Here is a 12,639-nt window from a genome sequence, read left to right on the forward strand (position 1 = left end):
GCACCTTAGTCTCCAGAGAGACACCATTGCTCTTCAGTACTTTGGAGAGGTCCCTAACAGCAGACTTTCCCATCGCAATACTTCTTTTAATTTCCTGGATGCTGGTGCTAAGAGTGTTGACTGTGGAGCCAACCAAACTAAAGTTGTGAACAATCTCAGTGTCTTCACCACCCATCCTGATGCTGCCAATTGGTCCAGTGGTGAGAATCTTGTCTTCTTTGATACTGAGCCTCAATCCATATTGAAGGCAGCAGTCCTTGACCCTCTGCAGCAAGTGTTTCAGGTCCTCCTCAGTTTCAGCAAGCAGGGTTGTGTCATCTGCATAACAGATTGTTGATAGATTTTCGACCAATCCTGACCACACATTTCTCCTCATAGAGCCCAGCCTCCCTGATAATCTCCTCTGCATACAGGTTGAAAAGATATGGAGTTAGAACACATCCCTGGCATATACCCTTCTTGAACCTTGGAAGGAAGAGTCCATCCACTTCAATAGTAGCTTGTCTCTGGAAACCCTATGAACCTGGAGAGAGGATGAAAGGCACCCAAGCATCGAGGACTCTCCTTCATAGGGTTGCTATGAGTCACCTGTGACTCGACGGCACTTAACAACAACAATTTTGAACCATGCAGTGTTTTCTTGCTCTGTTCTGACATCTGCCTCTTGGTGAAGTATAGGTTTCACATTAGCAAAATCAAGTGTTCTGAGATTTCCTTTTTTCTCAGAGTCAGCCACAGTTTGCTATGATCCACACAGTCAAACGCTTTTGCATGATCAATGAAACACAGATAGACATTCTTCTGGGATTCCCCACTTTCAGCTAAGATCCATCTAACATTAGCTGAAATATTCCTAGTACCACAAGCCCTTCTAAACCCAGCCTGGACTTCTGGCAGTTCTCTGCTGATGTGCTGTTCCAGTCCTTTTTGGATAATCTTCAGTAGAATCTTGCTTGCATATGAAATCAATGATATTGTTCTATAGTTTCCACACTCTATTAAGTCACCCTTTTTTAGAATGGGAACAAATATAGATCTCTTCCAGTCAGTTGGCCAAGTGGTTGTTCTCCACATTTCCTGGCACAACTTGGTGAGCACATTCAGGGCATCATTTCTTAGCTGTAATACATCAATTGGTATGCCATCTATTCCTGGGGCCTTATTTCCTTCAAAGCAGCTTGAACTTCTTCATCACCGTTGGCTCTTGCTCATATGTTGTTTCATTAAATTATTCTGTGTCTGTCAATTGCTTTTGATACAGTGACTCAGTATATTATTTCCATCTTCTTTTAATACTTTCTGGATCATTTAATATTCTGCCTAAATCATCCTTGATTATATAGCAACGCGAGGTTTGAATTTGTTCTTCAGTTCCTTGAGCTTAAGAAATGCTGAGCAAGTTCGGCCCTTTTGATTTTCTGACTCGAGCTCCTTGCACATTTCATTGTAACATTTTGTTTTGTCATCCCGTGCTGCCTTTTGGAATCTTCTGTTCAGCTCTTTAGTATCTTGAATTCTTCCTTCTGATTTGGCTTCTCTGTGCTCCAGTGAAATATTCGGAGTTTATTCCGACATCTATATTGGTCCTTTTTCCCTCTCTCTCTTCTGTCTTTGTAATGACCGTTTGCACTCTTCCTGGATGATCCCTTTGACATCCTCCCAGAACTCATTTGGTCTTCACTCATTAGTGTTCAAGGCCTCAAACCTATTCCTGAGATGGTTCTGAAATTCATATGGGATCGACTCAAAGTCATATCTTGGTTTCCATGAATTCAGTATCATTTTCCTCAGCTTCAGCTTGAACTTGCATATAGGAATAGGGTTCATAAGACTAAAAGCGTTAAGCCTAGAGTTACTTGAAATAGAAGAAATCACTAAGTGTAAACTACTATTGAAAACAGTACAAAATGTCCAACCATTAGTGGTGAGTGAGTAAAAATGGAAAGTGCTCCACTTAATGGAATATTATGCAGCCGTTCAAAGGAATGGAACATCTGCATGCTATGCTGTGGATGAACTTTGAACACTATTTTTTGTTTCTACATTTGAGGAAGAATGAGAGATTTCCCATCCTTCTCCTGAGTGGCAGCTGGTGGATTAGAACCTCATCCCTTGGGGCACCAGGGACAGCTCTTACCACTAGGCCACCAGAGCTACCTCCTGTATGCTAAGGGAGAGAAACCAGACATGAAGGTCATATTTTGTATTATCTCACTTACATGAAGTGTGCAGAGAATGAAATTCTGAAGAGAGAAAACTAGATTGGTTCTTAGGGACTAGGTGGAAAAAGGAATGTGAAATGACAGTGGCTGTGAGCATCAACTTATAGCTGACTCTCCAGTGGGTTTTCAGAGGCACTAAAGCACATAGGAGGAGATTGCCCAGACAGATGCTCTGATGGATTTTAAACATGTGCCTTTAGGGTCGCAATACAGCTTTTAGCCATAGGCCAGGTATACAGGTGAATTTTTGGCATGATTGTTTGGAGAGCACAGATGGCTGGACAGGAATGCACTAAATGCCACTAAACTGGGCATTGTCAAATTGAGAATTTTCTGATGTGCATATTTTTAAGGATAACATTTAATATAAATTGCTAATATCCCCTTGGTGACAGCTGACAGCCACATCTTCCCACTCCTCCATGCATTCACCCTCCCATGTTCATTCCTCTAACTGCTGTTGGTGCCCTCCATGAAGTACTTGTGACCCTTAAGAGTATGCGCCCTTCCCTCAATCACTGCCTCCCCTGATTCAGTTCACATGCCTGTCCACCTCCCTCCTACAGGAAAGTAGAATTTTGAGCAGATTATTCTCCCATGTTTCTGTTGATGTCAGTGATCTTCAAGGAAGATGCGGACAGCCGTGTGGTCAAAAAGGATAATGCTGACTCTTATGTACAGTATTTAGACCTCTGTGTACCCATCTATTGCCCAACCTTGACCTCATGCTGTACTCTGAAAGCCCTGTTGGTTTATGAACACTGGGCTTCTGAGAGAAATTACCTCAACGACCTGAGATCATAGCTGAATCTCATCTGTAACTTGTAAATGGCTGTTGCGGAATGTTGGGGAGGAAGGGAGTGCCTTTGTCCAGGACAGGTCGCCTAAGCTCCAGACAGGTGCAAGCCTCCCAACAGCCTTTAATACAGGGTAGAGAAAGCTCCCCTGTGTTTGGCTGTACCAGCTTGAGAAAGCTCACCAATTGGGAAGACGGCTCCTGCGTTTGTTGAGCTGGGAGTGATCTGCACGAGGCTGAGGTTCTCCTGACCAATCCACATGTCCCATGTCTGTAAGCCCACCCTATCCTGTTTTCCTCTGTATATAAGTGCAGTGCTTATCCCAATAAAATAGAGCTGGATTAACTCTCTGAGCCTGTCCCAGAGTGGTGTATCTCCATCGTGCTTACTCTCATCAGGGTGTTGGTGTTAAGTTGCAGGCAAATGACAGCGACAACTGGCCTTCCTGTATTTGGGAAGGTTAATGGAAGTTGTGTGTCTAAAGGCTCCTATCTGAGATAATGAATGGTGCTTCATAGTTCAGGCCCTGCCCTTCTACATGGGCCTCATGTGTTGCAGGTCCTGGCCAGGGCCCCCAGGAGGGCTCTGAGCCTTGCCACTTAGAACCCTCATGAATGTGAATGAATGCGAATGGCTGAAGAACACCAATTTAAAAAGTTGTTACTGCAAGGTACCATCAGGTAAGAATCATAGCAACAATGTGAAAAACAGACCTGAACTCTGTCCTATCTTGTGCAAAACCTTCACCATCTCTGATACACTGGAGCCTTTTGTTGCAATGTCTGGGTCAGTCCATTTGGTCTAGGGTCTTCTTCTCTTTCTCCATTCCTTCTTCTCCAAGGAATAGTTTCTCCTAGCAACATGCCCAGAGTTTCACCATCCTTCTCTCCAGGAAACATGCACTAGATGCTGTTGTGTAGGCTGCAGGCTTCTGAGGAGCAAACTGGAGTACACTGAACCGAGGAGAGTTGGTCACTGCTGGCTGGGATGGTTTTGGGAAAATTGGCATGTTTGCACTCACATTTGCCACCTACACCATACAAATGTGAGGTAACCTGAACCTGTTGAAAGTGTTTTCTTAGTGCTCTTGTTTTCCATAACACCTCTCTAACAGTCAAAAGAAACAGAAAACAGTCTCCATTGAAGACTTGTATACTTCTGACAGCTAAACCAGACAAATCTTCTATTTTTAGCAATATCTAAATTTTATTTTCTTCACTTTAATGTCAGCTCATAAAGTCTCTCATTTTTGTCTTTCATATCATTAGACTAAATTCTTTATTCTTACATCAATTATATTCCATTTCCCCATTATTCCATCTAAATGTCTCTTCCTTTAATGCACCTTTTGATTCTACCCTCTCTAAAGGACAAAATAACCCATTATAGTCAACTGAAAAGAGAATGCTCTTTGTTATCAGTCACTTACTTTTTCTATTTTACTAAATTTTGAAAAGAAGGAATCTTACATTTAGCTAGCTAACCTGCCAGCTACCTAGCTAGCTATCATCTATCTATGAAAAAGATACAAAAGATGTCTTGTTGGAACCAAAAGAGACATGAAAACTCCTCAATGCTCCAATAATATTGCATAACCATAATACTGAGCAATGTCCATATATTTCTCCCTCTGGAGGAAGAACTGCACTTTGCCCAAAGAGGCACATTTGGCAACATTCTCCTGCTCCTGTTGACCCCACCTCTTCATGGCCTCATGCTCTGGCTTCTGCTCCTTGGTGATGAATTTGGAAATTACTGCCTCAGGGACATTGGGTTTCCTCCATGGAATTGTTTGTAAGCTGAAATCCTGCAGGAAAAATTTTGTTTGAAGCTTAGGGGGATGCTGCAGCTTGTTCCCAAAAGTGGACACAAGCTCTTGATGGAAAGCAGAGCCAGATGCTTTAGTGTAGGTTGCAGTCTTCTGAGGAGCAAACTAGAAGAAACTGGATTGAGCAGAGTTGGTCACTGCTGGCCAGGAGGCATTTGAGAAAATTAGCGGAGTTGTTCTAGCAGGACTCACCCAGACACACTGGTGGTGGCTGAGATAGAGTGCCAGTAATGGGTTGGGTTGAGTTGGTGGAACCAGGCCTACAAGGTTGATGTGAAGCCTGAGAGGAAGGTCTCACTTGAGGCTTGTCCAAGGTGGGAAATGGAAAAGGTACTAACTTGACCTTACCAGGAGGTGGCAGCTCATCCTGGGATACAGATAGATGTTTCTCAGCATGGCCATCAACTTTCTGGGCGTTGACTTGGGTTTTCTGTGGCCCTTTCCCTTCAGGTTGGATGTGCAACCATGGTTGGCTAGCTAGGGCTTTCTGGGGTTCTTTGGTGTGGGAGAGTGCCCCAGGGCCCAGGAGGAAGGGAACCCAACTTTGTTATCACTTTTCTTCCCTAGAGTGTGAAAGACCTGCACAGATTCCAGCATGTGTATGCCTCAGCTGCTGTAAGGTTTCTTAAAGGTCTGTGGAACAAGCTCAGGCTGATTTTTCTTTCTCTTGCCCTTAGGGATGCTGGGATTCTCTTCTAGAACTTAGTTCCCTGGCTGCTTACTGTCTCCAGCTTTCTTGCAGTTGTTTTCTCGGCTCCTTTTGGCCTTTTCTGCCTGACTCTTAGTTTAGTTGATTCTGCCTGAAGCAGGTTTCTGAATTCTGTTGGTGGAAGACTTAGCTGTATTGACAGGTGCTTTGTCACAGGTCACTGCATTGCTAACAGCCACTTCTCCCTCTGGAATCTTGGCCTCTGGTGCACCAGTGATAGACTCATAGGCTTTGTGTTTTTTCTTCCTGACTTGATCACATGGCTTGACAATTCTTGCATCAGATCCACGTTAATCGCTTTGGAGTCTTCAGCTTTGATTGGCTCCAGGCCTTTGACTTGATTTAGGTCTTCCAATGAGATGAAGCACGGAGAAATATACATATCTTCCACAAGTTTGGTGGTAACTGCAAAGCTATTACTAGACTCAATCTCTTTTTCTAGTGCTTGTTGCTACTCAACACTGAAGCTGGTCTTTCTTACTTTAGTGTTTTCAGCACCAGGCTATTCTTCTTGACTGGGAGAATCAAAAAGAGCCAGAAGCTGGTGAATATCGGGGTTTCTAATGGGTTTAGTGGAGCTTCTTAATTTTCTGTTGGGATCAGGTAGGCATCCAGAGATTTGGGAAACCTGTTTTTCGCTTCATCAGGATTCTTATCCTCTGTGTGTTCCTGGCTTGGAGCTGGGGGCAATGCAAGGAGGTTACTAGACGTCTCACCTGCAGTTATCACTGGAATATCCCCAAGCTCACTTGGTGGTTAACTTTCAAGTATCTGTATATTTGTTCTGCAGGAATTTGGGTATTCTGGTGTTTGGGACAGAAACAATATCTGGCTTGGAATTTGCCAAGTCAAGGAAGTCTCCATCTTTAGATAAGCTTCCATCGCTACAAAGGAAGAAGTCAGTCAGGCCCTGGATAGTGATATGTTCCTCCTACACACCAGCAGAGCAGGCAGCTGTCTTTCCCTACAATAAGCAAGCATTTGTACAAGCTCTTTTAGGAACCAAGGATAGACCGCTCATGGTTGTTATTCTAGTTCTGACCTTTGATCTCATGTGTTTTGGTTTCTTTGTATTTCTTAGAGTGCTTAAATGTCATATGAATAGTATAAATGTAGAGTAAGAATATTAACTGTTTTATAAAGCCAACAATTCTCCTATAGTTTCTTTTTAATCCTTTTGAGTGATTAAAAACACTTTATGTTGTCTACTAAAGACAGGGATTGGAAAATACCTCCATAAGGTATGTAAGCAAAGACAAAGTCTATACATGGTTGGGTGGAACAGTATGTGTGTTAGAAATTTTTTAACAAATAGAGAATTTTATTAAAAATTTTTTCTATCCTTCCATAGCTTGTGTTTTTACATTAAATTTTTGCTACACTCATCATCCCTTCTCCTCCTCATTAAGCCTCCTAGGTTGATTTTATATGTTACCCTTTGCTTAAGAGGGATATATATATATATAGTGGGAGTCTTCTACCATCCTTTTCTTTTTGTGAGTAATGTATGCCCCTAATAAATAATTTGTGAAAATTTTTGGAAAAAAAACCTTTGGATCAAAGATTTTAAAACTTTATATAAATGATGTAAAAGGCAATGAGGAAAAGTTAAACTGGCACTACTACAGTAAGAGTTAATAAGTGCCTTTCAAAAATGCTAAAGATTAGATTCAAAGCACAAACTCATTGTCTTTCAGTTGAAATCAACTTATATCTGAATCTCCATTGGATTTCCGAGGCAGTAAGATCCCTGTTAGGCAATTGCCAACACTTCCCCCACCGTGAGAACCAATGGCAGCTTTGAACTGCCACTGGGTTTAGGAGTGTCAATCCTTGTGGACAAGGCCACCAGAGTTGTGTTAATGGCATTATTGTGGTGGTAGGGAAACTGGTCAGCTATGGCAAAGAGAGCTAAGATGTTCATGGATAACCTTTTATGGTTTTCTTACGCGAAACAAAATGAACTATGCACTATCCTTTGTGGACCAAGTGTTACATGGAGGCTGGAAACATTGGAGAGCATTCCCAGACTCAGATTTGACCCCCCTTCTTCTCTCCTCTTGCCCTTTGTACTCACCTTGAAAGCTTGCTTCTGCGATGGGTTGATCAGAGACAGAGTAGTAATTTCCAGAGGTAGAGTCCAGCAGTAGGGCATTTGCAGGCTGAATCTCCTTTAGAACCATCACCATTTCTGGTTGACGAGCACAGACCTTATCTCCTGTGTAAGACTCAGCGCCATAGGATTGCAGGGAAGAACCAAGCTCTCTAGAAAGCAGGGGCCCCAATGTGCCTTGATTATAGTAATATACATGACTCCCTTCCTGGGGAGGAACTGATAAACTGTGTACCTGATTTGGTGTCCCCTGAACAAGGCTATCAGGTAGGGATGGATACAGAAGGACTATGGTATTGGTATCTGAAGTTTTGTCATATTGAATTGCCATGGGCATGGAAGACATAGCTGTGTCTTGATCAATGACAGTGACATTAGAGTCCCCAAGTGAAGAAGACTTCCTTTCAGTGCTTCCTGTTAGGTCCCACTGAAAAATCTCCAGGTAAGAGGCAGGTAAGTGGGGAGAACTGGCTCTGACCACAAACTGCAGACTGCATAGTTGTGCCAGAAGGTTGATGAGACAGGCACTGCCCAGGAGTGATGTGAAAAAATTGTTAGAGGCTGAGGACAGTAGTCACAATGACCTGACAGCTGAAGCAGAGACCCTGAAGAAGTTAAAGAAGGTTCCTGTGAAGGGAGCTGCATTGCTCACCACAGGGAGATGGAACTGCAGAGAATTTGGAGTTGCCAGTAGCAATTGGTGAGGGAAATTTTCTATAGGAAACAAGAAGGTAGAGCGGGATCAATGAGTTTGATACATTTTCATCAGAAAACCTTTAATATCAATGCCCTACAAAACACTATAAATTCAGCTTCATGACGGCTAGATTGAGATGGCCATTATATTTCTGTTATCTACCAGTGCTCCTGCCTGGACACAAGTATGCATAAGAACCCAGGAGTGTGGCTCATATACTGTTTTTTAGTCTAGAAGCCACCTTCTTCCTGACATTTCTTTCTCCTGAGTACAATTATTGACTCTTATAATTGAAGGGTATTAGAAATTTAGAGTTAGAGGACTCTGGTACCAAGTCTCATTTTAGGGGTGAGAACACTGACCCTCAGGGGAGTTGAAAGACTTGTTCTGATTCTCCCATAATGGTTTTTTTTTTTATTTTCCTTTTTTTTGTTTTTTTTTTCCCATAATGTTTGTAACATTACCAAGTTCCAGAAACTACATTGCCTGTCTCCCTTGCCAGAAGTCTCTGATCTGAGTCAGAAAGGGAGGTGGACTCCAGTTTTGTTTCCATTTTTGGATTATTGTGGTTAATGCTGCAATGACTATACATACATTGCTACTTAGTATCTGTTTAAGTCCTTGCGTCCAGTTTTTTGAATGTATACCTGCAAGTGAAACTGCTGGGGTGGATGATAATATTATGTTTATCTGTTTGGAATGATCATATACTTTTATTCTCCTGAAGTTGTATCAGTTTCTATTCCCCCAAAGCATACTTTTTGGAAGGAAGAAGTAATTTAAACTCTCTGAGCTTTAGGTTCCTCATCTATAAAATGGTTATAACTGATCTCAATGACAACAATAATGATAATAATGGAAGTAATCTTTGCAAGGAACGAAGGTGTATATTTCTTATGATTAATATATAGGAAGTTAAATACACTAATAATAAGAACAATTTAGCATCATAGGACTAAAATATGTAGCTCTTAATGAAAAGTAGGGTATACAGTAAACATCAGAACACAATAAATTTGCTAGTAACTATTTTTTATGTCATAGAGAGAGCTACATTGGTCTAGTGGACAGAAAGTTATGCTATCAAGCCCAAAGTGGGTGATTTTAATCTGTGGCCCTCAGGCCTAGTTCAAATTGTTTTTTGATTTTTTTTGTCAAACATTCTTCTAGGTAGTATAGCACTGGTCTATACATTGCTGTACAGTGGTAACTCATGGTTGCTGTGATGTTAAACACTGTGACACTGATGTGCCAAATGGGATAATGGTTACTCATGGTGGACAGTGTTTGATGCAGCTTCCTGATTAAAATAAACTTGGAAGCAGAAGTGGCATCCACTTCCAAAATGGCTTGCCTCCGGAAACTCTATGAACAGTGCTTAGGCCTTCCATTCATAGGGTCACTATATGACTCCTCTATGACTCAATGGTGCCTAACAACAACAACAATTTTGTATGTCAGACAAGATATATTATGTGAATAGTATTAGCCAAAGTAGTCTTAAAATTATTGTGAATGTATTTCCAACTATATATATATTTAAATTACAACCACACAATGGAAATAAGTAGAGATTTTTAGAGAGTCACTATTTATGGAGATAGCTTGTTCACCAAACAGTGATACAAAGAAAAAGAAAATATAATAAATACAACAAAATTCCTTTCTCATGCTCAATCATTTTTCTGAGTACCACTTATTTGGAAAGTAAGACTGATAGTAATCTTAAAATAAATTACTATTACAAACAGAGAAAAAACACTTCAAGTTGTTATAGAGATTTTATATCTTCCTATAAACCAAGATTGTACTCACCTTCAACCTACAGAAAAACATACTGTCCAAACCCAGAAGGTAATCATGAGGACTAGAATTAATAATTAAATAAATAAAACAACAATTTTAATGTGGAGCTATCTCCCCCTCAGTAACTCTCCACAATCTTTTTAGATAAACGTGAAATTAGAAATGTGAAGCTTGATGTTTCTTCCTTTTTTGACAACTTAAGTCTTAAAACACTGGATGACAAGAGTCCAGAATAAGTTGCATAGTAAAGTAGACTGGAGTACGGGGATTGTATGACATTTTTTTTTTCTTTTTTCAAAGAGAAAAATGAACTGGTAGTGAGTGGTGGACAGGGAAGAAAATGGAAAACAATGAGTGAATAAAAAAAAAACTAATTAAAAAAGAACCCATCAAACATGAAAAACAACAACAAAAACATTGGATGACAATCAGCCTTTCCTAGTAACATAATATTCACACCAAGGAATTAATTAGTAATTTTCATGGCAGTTAGGTATAAAATTTTAAAAAATGATCTCAAAAGGCCAAACATCTTAAGAATTTTTAATCAGTGCACTAAAATAGATATGCTGAAAACTCTTATTTATCTCACTCCTATAATCAATTTTATTAATTTATTATTAATTTTTATTGTTGCTGTATACCATTGGAGTTGTAAACGACCCATAATTGGCACTCCAGTGGACTCTTAGAGGCAATAAATTGTACAGAAGGAGATTTCCTTTCTCCCATAGAGCAGCACATGGATTCAAACTGCATGTCTTTGTGTTCACAGATAAGTTCCTTATCATTAAGCCATCAAATCTGCCTGTTTATAAAAAGCATTATATTTAAAACATTTTCAAAATGTTTACTTGAAAACTGACTTCCTGTTCTGTTAAAGATCTATGTTAAAAAAACCAGTCAAGTGTGATTATTTGATTGATTGCTTTCTCATGTGCTGATGATCTATTCTATGATTGAATGAATCATATTCTATGACTGAATGAAAACTAGGAGAATTTGTAAACTTCAACCAAAATAAAAAGAAGAGATAATAAGTTTTTAAAAATTGCTCCTCTAGTTTAACCTTAGTTTCTTCCCCAATCATAAATCTAAGCATTTGGTGTTGGTGGTTTCTTGGTTTTTATTTTTTTTAAAGGTTCATATTGCCAAACTCTAAATATATAACTCTAAAGGCTTACAAATAAGGCTTTACAAAGTAAAGTAGTATAATGAAATGTGCAAAGAACTGGAATCAGAAGATCAAAGGGGCCAAACTCACTCAGCATTTAAGCTCAAGGAACTGAAGAGGAAAACCAAGCCTCAAGTTGCAATACTTAAGGATGTTTTCAACAGAATATTGAGTGATCCTGCAAGTATGAAAAGTACCAAAAGTAATTGGCAGACACAGAAGAATTTCATGAAACAACATATGAGCAAGAGCCTATGGTGATGAAGGAAGAAGTTCAGACTGCTTTGAAAGAATTGACTAAGAAAAAGGCCCCAAGAATTGATGGTATACCAATTGACATATTTCAACTAATAGATGCTGCTCTAAATGTGCTCACCAAGTTGTGCCAAGAAATCTGGCCAAAAACCATGTGGCCAACTGACTGGAAGAGATCTATATTTGTTCCCATTCCAAAGAAAGGTGATCCCACAGAGTGTGGAAATTATCGAACAATATCATTAATATCACACACAAGCAAAATTCTACTGAAGATTATCCAAAAAAGACTGGAACAGCACATCAACAGAGAACTACCAAAAGTTTAGGCTGGGTTTCAATGGAGTCATGTTACTAGAGATATTGTAGATAATGTTAGATGGATCTTGGCTAAAAGCAAAGAGCAACAGAAGAATGTCTATCTTTGTTTCATTGATTATGCAAAGGCATTTGACTGTGTGTATCATAATAAACTGTGGCTAACTTTGAGAAGAATGGGAATCCCAAAACACTTGATCATGTTAATGCAAAACCTATACTTGGACCAGGAGGCAGTTGTCAGAACAGAGCAGGGAAACACTGCATGGTTCATAATTGGGAAGGGTGTACACCAGGGTTGTATCTTGTCTCCATACCTTTTTAATATTTATGCAGAACAGATTATCTGGGAGGCTGGGCTCTATGAGGAGGAATTTGGCATCAGAATTGGAGGAAGAATCATCTTTTCTCCTTTATTCTCTTGTTATTAATTTCTAATTTTGTGGCGTTGTGATCTGAGAAGATACTTTGTATAATTTCTATGTTTTTGAATTTGTTGATGCTTGCCTTATGACCTAGAATGTGGTCTATTCTGGAGAGTGTTCCATGCACATTGGAAAAGAAGGTGTATTGTGCTTTTGGGGGGTGTATTAGCCTATAAATATCTTTAAGATCGAGTTGGTTAGTTGTGTGGTTTAATTCTTGAGTATCTTTGTTGAGATTCTTTTTGGTAGTTCTATCTTTTCTTGAAAGGGGTGTATTGAAGTCTCCAAGTACTAT

The 12,639-nt window shown here is 39.9% G+C and overlaps 1 pseudogene; it reads right to left on the minus strand.

The window, feature by feature from the left end:
• Positions 1–4,589: 4,589 nt before the first annotated feature.
• LOC102871293 lies at positions 4,590–8,919 on the minus strand (annotated as a pseudogene).
• Positions 8,920–12,639: the final 3,720 nt, after the last annotated feature.

This window comes from Elephantulus edwardii, unplaced genomic scaffold (genome assembly GCF_000299155.1).
Source record: "Elephantulus edwardii isolate Elephantulus edwardi_28Jun2011 unplaced genomic scaffold, EleEdw1.0 scaffold00196, whole genome shotgun sequence".
Classification (NCBI taxonomy): Eukaryota; Metazoa; Chordata; class Mammalia; order Macroscelidea; family Macroscelididae; genus Elephantulus; species Elephantulus edwardii.